Source organism: Emydura macquarii, unplaced genomic scaffold (assembly GCF_026122565.2).
Source record: "Emydura macquarii macquarii isolate MOO-44397 ecotype Brisbane River unplaced genomic scaffold, CSIRO-AGI_Emac_v2 contig_2432, whole genome shotgun sequence".
In the NCBI taxonomy this organism is placed as follows: Eukaryota; Metazoa; Chordata; order Testudines; family Chelidae; genus Emydura; species Emydura macquarii.
Genome location: NW_027132569.1, coordinates 4,214,791 through 4,227,113, shown reverse-complemented (window position 1 = coordinate 4,227,113; position 12,323 = coordinate 4,214,791). Strand labels below are relative to the sequence as shown.

The following is a 12,323-nucleotide window of genomic DNA, read 5'->3' as shown; positions in this document are numbered from 1 at the left end:
ATTTAATAAGAAATGAGGGCATGCTAAGTAGATGGGTTTGTTTTGTATTAAAGGCAAGAAGGAGAAAATGAAGCTTTTCCCTTCATGATGGGGAAAAACATTACCCACATAGGACATGACCGCAAAAGATGAAAGGACTGAGACTTTCAATGCAGGCCCTTCTGCCTGTTTGAGGCAGAACAAATCTCTGACCTGTCACCAGGTAGCAATTTGTTTAGTACTGGGGAAATCTGAGGGCATATAGTTCATTTCTTTTTTAATGCTAAAGTAGACTTAAGGCATTAAATCCCAGTCACTTGTATGCCTTACGTCTCTGGAAATTTTTCTATTAAATATTGTGGAACTCTCAGCCACTCACTGGTAGTAGCTCAATTTCCTTTATTAAGAGAGCTGCTCAATTTTTCATGCAAAATCAAATGTTTGACAAAAATGGGGTTTCACTGAAGAATTCCCACAGGGAAGTAACTAACAAAATTGATTTCTCAATGGGAAATTTCTGAACTAAGTAAGTTTTCATTTTGTTTCAAACTGAAGTTTTCATTGTTTGTTTTAAATAAACAAAGCACTTTCAAAATTTAGAGGACTGTTTTTGCCCCTTCTGCCTTTTTTGCCACTGAATGTAACAGAATATAAGTCCTTCCCCACGACCCCCTCCCACTCCCCCATTTCAACTTTTTAATATTTTCCCAACTTTCAAAAAGACAGAGTGATAAAAGGAAAAGTCAAACATCATAACTAAGGCTATGTGTTGGTCACGGATTCCATGATATTACATGACCTCCTCAACTTCAGCCCCGAGCATCGGGAAGCAGGGCTTCAGCTCCAGCCCCACACTGCAGGGCTTGGAATTCCATTACTTATTGTTTATCGCCCATGTCCCTTCTGTTACTTTTACTAAATATACCTGTGACAAAATCTTAGCCTTAATCATAACTTTGCTATTCTAACTTCTCAAAAACTTGAGAAAATTGTTCCATGTCAAACCCCGCAAAACAAGATTTTAAGGAGATCTATGTCTTTTTTTTTTTTTTTTTTTTTTTTTTTTTTTGGGGGGGGGAAGAGGGCAGAAGTTGTTCTTCCATTCTCCCCCTCCCCCCCATATATCACCTCTACAGAATATTTTTTCCATCACAACCATCTTACAACAGGATATGAATCAGCTAAGAAATTAGGAGCTGGAAAAGACTTGGTTGTGTCTAGTGTTCCTCCTGCCAGTGCAGAAGTATTTCCTACAGTCGGTTTTGCAGTGTTTTGTTTAGTTTACATTCATGTGTCCAAAATAAGGTGGATTTCACCATTTGCCTTGAATATTTCATGGTCTAACAATATAGGTCTCACGATCAGCAAAAATCTTCTTTTTGATTCTGGTTTTTTTTTTTTTTCTAATCTCATCCCACTACTTAATTTCTCCATCCTTGGTATTTTCAAACTTCAACTACAGTACTGCAATATTCTTAGTTATTCCTCAAAAACCCTAAACCCCCATAAACCAAACCCTGATAATTTCTCTGAGCACTTCTGTGTCATTTTGGTACTAAACTGCCTAGAAATGACATTATTATGCGTTATTACACCATTTATTCTGGAAATATCTATATCTACCTCTTTTGTGTTTAGACTAAGTGCTTCAAGAGAATTCTGGGATGGGTACACTGAGGAACACTGTAAAATGACATACAGTCATGGCAAAGTAAAAATGCAATCTCTCAAATAAAATAAAAAGAAACTACTACTTCCCTTCCCCATAACATGCTTATAACAATACCACACAGTCACACTAGTCTATTTTGCCGTCATACTGCATTAAATAATTACCATAGAGCCTCTCTTTTATGAGCTAATTGGGGATGGTGTTCATAAAATCAAAAAGCTGAATCAAAGTTATGATTGTGTTCATAAGATCAAAACTGAAAATCTCAAAATTACAGTATGTACAGTGAACAATTTCACTTAATTATTCAATGACAATGTACATAACAAACAGTAACAAATGTATAGTGTGCCTGATTTCTTTCTTTGAGAGAACTACATCTCTTCTTTGCCACCAAATCTCAGTCTTTTCAAACCTGTACAGTTGCCTGAATGTTGGCTGAAGGACTGAAGTTATCTTCAGCAGCAAAAAAAAAAAAAAAAAAACAGCTTATAACTGGTCATTCATAAGATCTACATTCAGAAAATTGGAATTTTACTCTACTTTACTGTTCATTATCACTCCAAGATCTCGAAGTATTACTGCTTTCCACTTTTCAGCTTGCCAATGAATCTGTATTCCAGCATATTATCTCCTATACCTATTACTTGATGTTGCTTTAATTTGAATTTCATTTTCATTGTTTCATGCACATATTTCTCACCTCTAACTTGTTCTGTATCTTGGTTTATCTTCACTGCTGTTCGCAGCACCTCCCAATGTAGCATCAGTAGTATTAATATTAATTGGGTGCTCTTTACCCCCTTCCAAATTTCAATGAAGATGCTGAGATTAAGCTCTCACCAAGCCTTGCGGAATCCCACTGGACAAATTCCTCTACAGTTCTATTCACTATCAATCAATCAATCAGCCATTCTGTTGATAATATTTTTAGGATGAGTTAAGAACTCACTTTCAAAAAAATCAGCTTATAGGGAATGATAGCTGCTAGTAATATTACACTAGTCACCTCTGCCCATTCCAAACTGCATCTAAAATCACAAATATCCTTTTCAAGACTCTCACCCCTTCCCCACTCAATACAGACTACTTTCCTAAGCTAGTCTTCATTTGTAAGGAAGATTTTAAAACAGCGCTATTTATGTGCTAAGTATCTTTCTCTCTTCCCCAATAACTGTGTTACTTCCTCAAAATACTCTTTTAAATTTGCTAGGCAAAACAATTTTTAGAAACATCCTTCCTAAATTTATCAAAAACACAGAATTTAGAGATGGGAATAACCAGATAATATATTCTACTCTGCAAATTCAGGTATTAGTCTACATATGGAGGATATAATAAATATTCAAGTACGAACAGATATTACACAGCACTTGTACTGATTTACCGGGAAAGCTCCATGAAAGAGCAAAAGAAAAACCACTAGTAGCACACAAAATTAAGATGACTAATAATAGCCTAAATAGGAGAGGGAAAGAAAGGTCAAACCATGCCAACTCTTAACAGCATGAACAGAAGTAAATATGAAACAATTACAGAAAATGGAGAGAATCACCCTTTGATCTCTTGTCCAGCCACTGATTTTTAGCAGAATAAAACCCTACTGGATTAAACTTCCCAAAATATGTTAACTTTGAGTTAATAAGTATCTCTTGTTTTCAAAATAGTCTTAAATGTATTGGTTAAAATTGCATTCTTCTTTTAGAATTTCCTTATTTCATCCAAAACCTCTGTCCACATTACTAAAAATATTACAAACCTTAAGTGGTTTAAGATTGACCATATCTCATAGCACTTGCCAGCAAAACTGTTATAGCATTAGCAAACAGGGGCAAAACATACAAAATTGTTGAGAACCATGATTTCCATGACAACCATTTTAATATGTTTCATCCTGTCCACACAGGCCAGCACCTAATGATAAATCCACATTACTTAATTTTTTTTCTAGAAAGAAACTTGAAAAACATTTTAGGCTCACACATGTTCTGAAGTGTGGATAGGGCCCAAAGGATATAAGAATGACCCTCAACCTTGGAAATTCTGAAATCTTTCCAACTTCTTGATCGCTTATTTTTAAAATCTTGATTTTTCATTGGGAATTTATGATGAAATTGAGTAGTAAAGAAAAATGTATTGGCTAAACAGAGAAGAAACGTATTCCAAGTAAAGTATATAATTTCTGACTAACACTTCAAATGGTGGTCTGCATTCAAAGTACTGATTGCAATGTACTCTGACAGACTGCCAAACACTTACCAGAGGTATTCAGGCAGCTATCAAAGTTTATAATGTGGTAGGTCTAGATGCGGACGCAGGTTCCAAGTAATATTAGAAAAAACTGGATCATTAAGATAAAAACATATTCCTCCGATACTAGAAATAGGAGAGCATTTATGTTTTTCCAAATTCTGAATGTGCGCTTACGGATCTGCCCTGGTGGATCAAGAGACCAAGCAGGCTAGCTGGCTTCACTTGCTATAGAAACAGATTTAATTAATGACTGGCCAGTCTCTGTATGCTGTAAGTGATTTTGCTGCTCTCTCTCTCTCACTCTAAATTACATATATTTGAAGATGTGCTATAGAGATTTCAAATACAAGTTTCAAATGGCCACATAAGTCATAACTGGTAAAAAGTCAAGCAACTGTCAATAAAACCTTTAAACCACACCATCTTTAATTCTGTATATTCTATATTGGATACACGTTAGTTGGCTTTTTTCCCTAATTACTGACCTTTTTAAGTTACCTGGAGTCTAGGTGTATAAGGCCCAGAGGAATCTATAAACTGACCTAAAATAGCTTTCCATACACAAAACCATCTTAAGATCTTATCTCACACCATTCCCGATTTCCAGGAAGTGTTCGGTACCATCTAAAAGTTGGGAATCTTCCTTCTCCTGATTAAGTTCCTACTACTTGGCCTGCTGGTCCATGAGATAATGAAGTGTAATTCAGCTGTTTGAAGGTGCTTAGGGTTGGAATGCTGGAAAAAGTTGTGGGGAGATGGATTAGTGGATACAGGTCAGGTGAGGCTGTCAAAGATGCACAATGAAGAGTTTATCATGTGGGTCCACACAGTTGCACAGGGTTATTTCCTATATATGTGATACAACAGATCTGTCCATCATCTGAATTTCCACATGCAGAAAAGTGGAGATAATATGCAAAATATTCATATACTATGATGTTGCTAGAATTTTTTATTTTAAAATTCAAATTTGACCTATAGCAAAGCAAAGCAGAATTAAGTTCTTAACATCTATTTTATAATATCTCTGAAAATATAAGATTACTCTCCTGCCAGCCTTAATCAGTTTTTTTTTCAGGGTTGAAGCAGTAAATTAATACAACTACCAACACTCCTCAAACTAAGAAGTAAAGAGAGTCAAAATAACTTCCAATACAAACTAGTACCATCCTGAGTTCTGGAATAGACCCATTAGTATGGTATTAACTAGATATAGTTACGTGTCTTGGCTTTTAACTAAAAACTACCATATACAATGAGTCAAGAAAGACCTCAATCAACAAAGTGCATGCTGCACAGATGCTGGTTATGTTTGCAAAGGAGGTAAGAACTAGGCAGAAGTGTTAATTCCCTACTTGATCAGACCATACTGTATCATCAAAAGATGGCAGGAAACATGCAAATAACTTCATAAAGTTAAAAACAAAAATGGTTTCAAATCAGAATCCTCTGGGATGCACTAGTGGTGGAAGATAGAGGTGTAAGAATCACCATAAATTTTCAAGAGATAAGATCTAGTACTCAAGATTTGTATACAGTAGATGTCACTTCTGACAAACACTTCAGTCTAAATAGATATTTTTCCCCTCAAAACAAAAAGCAAACATTTTCTATATCTTAGTAGTCATTTAGTGCAGACAATGTTGGACTGCCCAGAATTTTCTGTACATTTCCCTCTTCCTTTGTGACATCCGTACCACAAATTACTAGAGTTTCCCTTCCTACTCTGGCTACTTTAAGGGACAAATGCCAGATTCTACGCCATTTCAAGAACACTACTGTGGCAACTTCCAGGCTATCCCCATTGCCACAGAGCTTTTGGTCAATGAAGACCCGCTCAACTGACCTGGAAGTCGACTTGTTAAACCCACCCCTTCAAGTGGCGCAATGCAGCGAAGAAGCCCGTGCACAACGGAAGTTAAGAAGTCGACAGGAGTGACACAAGCTACGCAGAGTAGCTTGCGTAACTCCCGTCAACTGCCGCTGAATTTTACAGTAAAGTAAGTGTAGACCAGGCCTCTCATGTGGAAAAGAGTATTTTTTTAAAACTGCTGGTTTAAATGGGACTTTTCCAACTTGATGCACGAACGATGACCTATTTTAAAATGAACTGAACAGCATGGCTCCAAGGTAGGCCTCACACTTGATTTGTCTGAAGACCTTGGAGGAAAGAGTTGCAAGGTGAAGCAAGCAAAATCTGTGAACCATAAGCATCAGTGGTAAGACTAATTTTAGAATTAATAAGACATCTGAAACAAGATTGATATTCCAGAATCAACAAGGCTGATCATCTTGGGGAAAAAAAGTCACGACATCAACAAAAAGCCCACTCCAGCCTTTGACAGACTCTCTCCACATCCAAAGGAAGCCCACTAACGATAAACACTGTGCGAGCATAACATTGCTATCTGGCTCCTTGTCTGCAGTTTCAGCTCCTATTCCATAAGAATCCAGAAGGATGTGAGTGGTAGAGAGCTCAAACTCTTATCTTAAAGTATCTTTTTAATTTTTTTAGTTTTTTTTTTTTTTTTTTTATTAAGTGGGAGTTATCCCAGCCTTTTAATTTTTTTGCGTGTGAGTGTGGCTGTGTGTCTGCATGTGTGAGAGTGCACCCATAAAGTCCATATGGAGAAAGAAGTTCCCCAGGTTTAAACAGACCTTAATACCGTTTCACATATATGCATTAAAGTATGTTCACTGTTTATACGTCCTGAGAGACTTGAAACTGTCATCTGTAATTTCTGGTAAAGAAGAGAGTTGTTAAACTTCTGTTTATCAGGAATGTTCTGTTAAAGTCTGTATTAGAATATTTCTTTTGGGCATGGGGGGCTGGGGAGGGAGGGGAGGATAGCTACCACAAAAAAAACTTAAGTCTCAGAAGGAAGTTTTATCATTGACTTTAAGGCTGAGGTTCAACCATTAACTTGTTTTCACTATTACAATATTTAACTCTCTTCAAACAATAGATTTGACTGACTTCGGTAAAATTCTTTAGCTGGGATTGATAACCAAGTGGACAGCCACTTTATTTATGGTATTTATTTGATAATTTAACTCCAATCCAATATTATTGTGTTTGATTTGATCTTGATTTGATTCTGATCTGATAGGGTTTTATTTTTTTAGATTTGGTGATATGTTTGCTCGATTTTATTTTATTATTTTAATAAAATGTATAAAAGAGATATTGAGTCATATTTCTTTTGATAAGGAGCATGGGTCCAGAATCACTGAAGGCCTAAGGCAGATATCTGGCCAGCTCCCCGTTATAAGCCCATGGTTCTCAAAATATGCAGACAATAAAAGGCAATAACTAACCATGAACCTTATAACAAGCAGCAAACAGTTCTCACCAAACAAAACAATCTATGCAGAAAAATGCCACAGATTTCATCTAATGAATAAGAAGAAATCCCAAAATCCTGTGTCTGCTGAAGGACCTCTCTCTCCTGCTCTTTCCAAAACTTTCCTTATAGATTGATTGTCATTTTCATCCGATCTCAGCTGAAACAGCAGTTGGTCCTTTTAGGAAGAAAGATCCATTAACGCTTTAAATGTTAAATATTAACTAGTAAAATCTTGAAGTGCACTTAATGAATTAGCAGAAGTTAAAATAGTTGTAGCTTTCCTCTCTATAATTAAAGCAATTTTTCTTTGCTATCGGTACCACATTCTGACCAGAGAGGCTATATTCCTCAGAATGTAGGTAACGCAATGTTATTTTCCCCCTCCAGTGAACCAAATTAGTGTATTCCTCCTTTCAAGAAATTCATTAGACTGCATTCATGAGCTAATTCAAACAACAAACTTAAGACCCCCAGGCTACCATCCAGATACTGTGTGGGCTTAAGAGGCTTTTATTGTTTTTCCTAACAGAATTAAGGGAATCTTCATTACAGCAACTTTTACATTCATTAGGTATTACATTTTAGGGGCATGGGGAATCTCTCTGGCCTCTGTCATCCACTCAACCACTTTGCAAAAAGGTGCATTTCTGGATTCTTCTCCAGGAAACAAAAGAATCTCTGAAGATTCTTTAGAACCTTTGAAGAAATATTTGGTTTTAGGAATTCTGAGGCATTTTAAAGCTTTTGCAAGCATTTTCACACTTAAAATAATAGTTTATAGCTATATAAGAAGAGACCCCCTAACAATAACATGGTTGTAAGATATGACTTTTTATTTTTTTGTCAACTTTAGATAACAGACTATTTGCCATGCCAGATCAAACTAATGGTTCAAATTCAATACACTGCGCCTGGCAGAGGCGCATACCTGATCTTTAGAGTAAGAAATTACCATCCCTACCACATCCCAAATAATATGTACCTGGCTGTCCTTGCAATGTTGCACACAGGGAAAAATCCATCCTGCCCCCGTGGAGATCAGCTGATGTACTGAGGCATAATGTTTGATTACGTGGTTTTACAAATTTTACAAATTTATTTATCATAAGATCTTTAAACCCTGCTAAAGTATCTCTTACATATTTAAATTCAATTTTCAAAATTAATTTAATTGTTCTTATTCCCAAGTCTGAATTTAACATACTGACTGACACAGATCTGATTACAAAGATCATTTCAATAAATAAAGTTGTTATATTGAACATCAAACTTCAAGGCAGACTACCAGAATTTAACTGGGAAAGTCAAGTCTAAAAAGATATTAGTTTTCAAATTAGTCGATGGCCCTAGGTAATGGTATAGAATGGACTTCAGAAGTTGGGGCAAGAACTTCTGTGAGATTCAATAAAGTTAGAGCACATGACCAAGTTAAGGAGTCAACATTTAATTCCAATGCACTGATAAATGAATTCCAAGTCCACGTAAGACTAGTTTAAAGCTACAGAAGTGACACAGTTCAGTTGTAAGAATTCCTAAAAAAAAAAAAAAAAGTCAAGAGGCTTATTTTTCAAACACTAACCTATCAGCTGGCTAAGGAACAGTAATGCCAGAACAAACTATTGGTCCATCTAGGGGAGCATTCTATTTCCAGTACTACCAATACATGGTATTTCATCATGCATCTGGCTCACTTCACAATGCAGTTGCAGAGGCTGTGGGAAAGCTGAAGACTAACCTTTGCTGTAAAGAATGAGGATCAATAGCCTTAAACTAGAGATTGATGTAAAATACATAATTTTCCTCCTACATGTTCAATCAGCTAGTAGTCTAGAAAATGCTAGTGTTTCAAAGATTGCATTCACTATTGACTAAATCTTGGCATCATCTCTACTCCCCACTTTCAAAGTGAAATAGTTAAATACAGAGAAGTTTATGATGGAAAATGAAAGCAGAGTTTTTATACATATATATACGTGTATATATACATATATATATAAATATATATATATATATATACACACACACACACACACACATATATGAATAAAATTATATAACAATGTATATAATAAATTAATATATATAAAATATAAAATAATATTTTATATATATATATTATATATAAATAAAATGGATGGCAACTTGAATACTTAATGACCACTCAATCATAGATACACTGTACTAATCCAGGCTTCTGGCTCACTAATATGAATCCTTTATTTTAATCTTTCTTTAAGGATAAAGTTTACCAGCCATCCACATTAAAGTCAATCAGTGATTCACTTAAGCACGGCTAGCACGAAGTAGAAAGTGACTAAACACTGTTGGTAGAAAAAACCCAGCCATATAGACCCTCTTCTTTTTTCCATTTACTGTTATAAGTTTTGCTTCTTACATTATGCTCTTGCATATACTTTGGATAATGATCCATTTCATCTTGAGTGAATGACAAGATTTCAATCTACTATAAAGCTTCACTAGTCATCCTGCTAGAGAAAGTCCGTAAGAGTTTGGCAGAAATCTCATTAACTGCCAATCTACTTCTGAATCAATTTTGAATTTTCCCTGTTGAGATAAGAAAGCATCTTTTAGCAATTCATATAACTATTAAATGGGTGTAATTTGACATTACAATTATTTGCTTTATAAGACCACACTGGAGTGGAAAATCCAAGACGCCCATACTAATTTTTTTGGGCTGTTATCAGAGACAATACACTGAGGCCTGGTCTACACTTACCTGACGATTCAATGGCAGTCGTTGGGAGTTACGCAAGCTACACAGAGTAGCTTGCATAACTCCCGTCGACTGCTATGCTTCCTTTCTGCACGCCATCTTCACTGCACTGCACCGATGGGAACCACGTTCCCGTTGACGCAGCGCTACGCCACTTGTGGGGATAGATTAACAGCGTTGACTTCTGGATCAATTGAGCGAGTCTTCACTGACCGCTCAATCGGTCCAGATAGGTCGATCTGACGGCGGCGACTTTGCCGCGGTCAGTATAGACGTACCCTGAGATACAGAATTGTATATGCCAGTGTATGTGTTACACTGACATCCCCTGGGGGGGAAAAACCCAAACCCTTAAGCTTTGGACTTACAATACCAAGATCAACTGTGACTAATCTACATGTGTAATGGATGGCAGGGATAATGCACCAGGAGGCTTCTGGAGGAATCTCTGTCTTGATGAGCCCTTGACTGGGCCCTCCTATACTCAAGGCCGATTCAAACCGCAGAGCAGCTGCTTCTCCCACAGAAACAGCCTGATGCCCTACAGCTCAGGGCCCGACTTGTCACTGCCAGGTTCTGAAAAGCTGTTTGCACCTCAACCACCCCCTTGCCTGTGAACGGGCACAAACACAGAGCAGCAGCCCCCGAGCCCCCGGCTTCGTGCCCCGGGAGCGGCGGGCGCCTCTGGGTGGGAGAAGACCCCACGCCGCCGTCCACTCGTGTCTCCGCTCCCCCAGCAGCCGGGCGGAGCCGGACAACCAAGGCCCCCGCGAGGCCCCCACTCAGAGCGGCCCGCTGGGCCTTAACCCGGCCCCACCGCGGACAGCTGGGCCCTGGGGGCGGGGAGGGTCCCACCTCCTCGGCAGGACCTGGCGCGACCCCGGGGCTCGGCGAGGGAGACATGCGGAGACCCCCCCCCACACACACACACACACACGGAGCGGATCCCGGCGCCCCCGGGGGAGGAGGCGGGAAGCAGGGCCGGGAGCGCGCCGCTCATCACTGCGGCGGTCACCCCGCACCGGCCGGGTGGACCAGTGAGGGACGCGGAGGGATCTCGTCACCCAGGAGGTAAGTGACGGAAGCAGGCGGAGGGATCTAGTCCCCCACGGCGGGGAGCGCGCGTCTCTTACCCTGGCCGCGCCGCTGCGGCAGAGAGGCCGGGGTGGCTCCTAGGGATGCCCCGGATTCGGCGGCGGGGGGAGGGAGGCGGGCGGCGGCTGCTAGGCCGCGCGCGCAGCCACAGACACCGCCGCGGGGCCTGGCAACCGCCACCGAACCACACACAGCGTGACTGGAGCGAGACGGGGCGGGGCTCGCGTCGCGGCAGCGCGAGGGGGCGGGGCCGAGCAGAGGGGGGGGGTAGGGGCGGGGCTACCGCCTGGTGGGGCCGCCCCTTCCCTTGGCAGCGCGCGCGCGTGGGCAGGACAGTGCGGGGGTTGTAGGGCAGGTGTTGCTACTGGCGCAAAGGGATTTGGGAGGGGCGAGGTGGGTCATGGAGGCAAGCAGCCTGGCCGCAAAATAACCCCACTCCCACAGTGACCAAGCTCCTTTTTTAAAGGAGATGGGTTATTAGCCCCAGCACCCCCACCCCGCCTGCTCTTGAAGCTGGTGGTATGCGTCCTGCATCTAATTGTCACGGTGTGGGCTCCTGCTCTGCTACCCACTAGTGCAATGGGTTACACATTTCGGTTTCTACCCATTTCCCGCCCCATCCCTCCCAAATTTGCCAGGCTTTTGAAAGAATAAGTTTTCAGATTTTTACCCAAATTTTGCAAATGCAGGAATGCCCGGGAACTAGGGCTGCCAACCTTCCAGGATTGTCCTGGACTCTCCAGGAATTAAAGATTAATCTTTAATTAAAGATTATATCGTGTCATGAAACCTTCATCCAAAACTAACAACCCCAGCTCACCCTCCCATGGGCCCTGCCCTGCAGAACCGCATGTCTGAGAGGTAGGTCACTGCTGGTTGGCAGCAGCTGGCGTGGGGGAATGAGACTGGCAGAGAGTCAGATGATAGCTGCCATCCACTCTCCCTGCATAAGGGATGCTTCACGATGGCCCTGTCAGCTTCCCCCAATGCAGTGGGGGAGGGAGATGGGTCCCAGCAGCCAAGATGGCCTGACCACTGCAGCAGAAGGCCTGCAGGCAATGGAAGCTCCCCTCATGTTGCCTCCTTTGAGTAGTGAGCATCCCTAACACACTGGGCCTTCATTTTCAGTTTTTACTGTTTCCCCCCTGTTTTTAACACTAACATTCCCGGGAAACAAATGAAAACAAAATGAAAACCAAAAACAAAGGGCCTTAAATTATTTATGACCTAAGACACAAAT

The 12,323-nt window shown here is 40.2% G+C and overlaps 1 protein-coding gene across 3 annotated transcripts in view; it reads right to left on the bottom strand.

The window, feature by feature from the left end:
• STARD3NL (STARD3 N-terminal like) overlaps nt 1-11,263 on the bottom strand; it is a 49,078-nt gene extending 37,815 nt beyond the window's left edge. For 2 of the 3 annotated variants that reach the window (XM_067562520.1, XM_067562522.1), the window contains exon 1: nt 11,122-11,263. The gene's annotated coding sequence lies outside the window, so the exon portion shown is untranslated. Of the gene's footprint in view, nt 1-9,646; nt 9,817-10,923; nt 10,939-11,121 lie in introns of those variants that run through there. The other variant, XM_067562521.1, reaches the window with a different exon arrangement.
• Between the last annotated feature and the right edge of the window lie 1,060 nt (nt 11,264-12,323).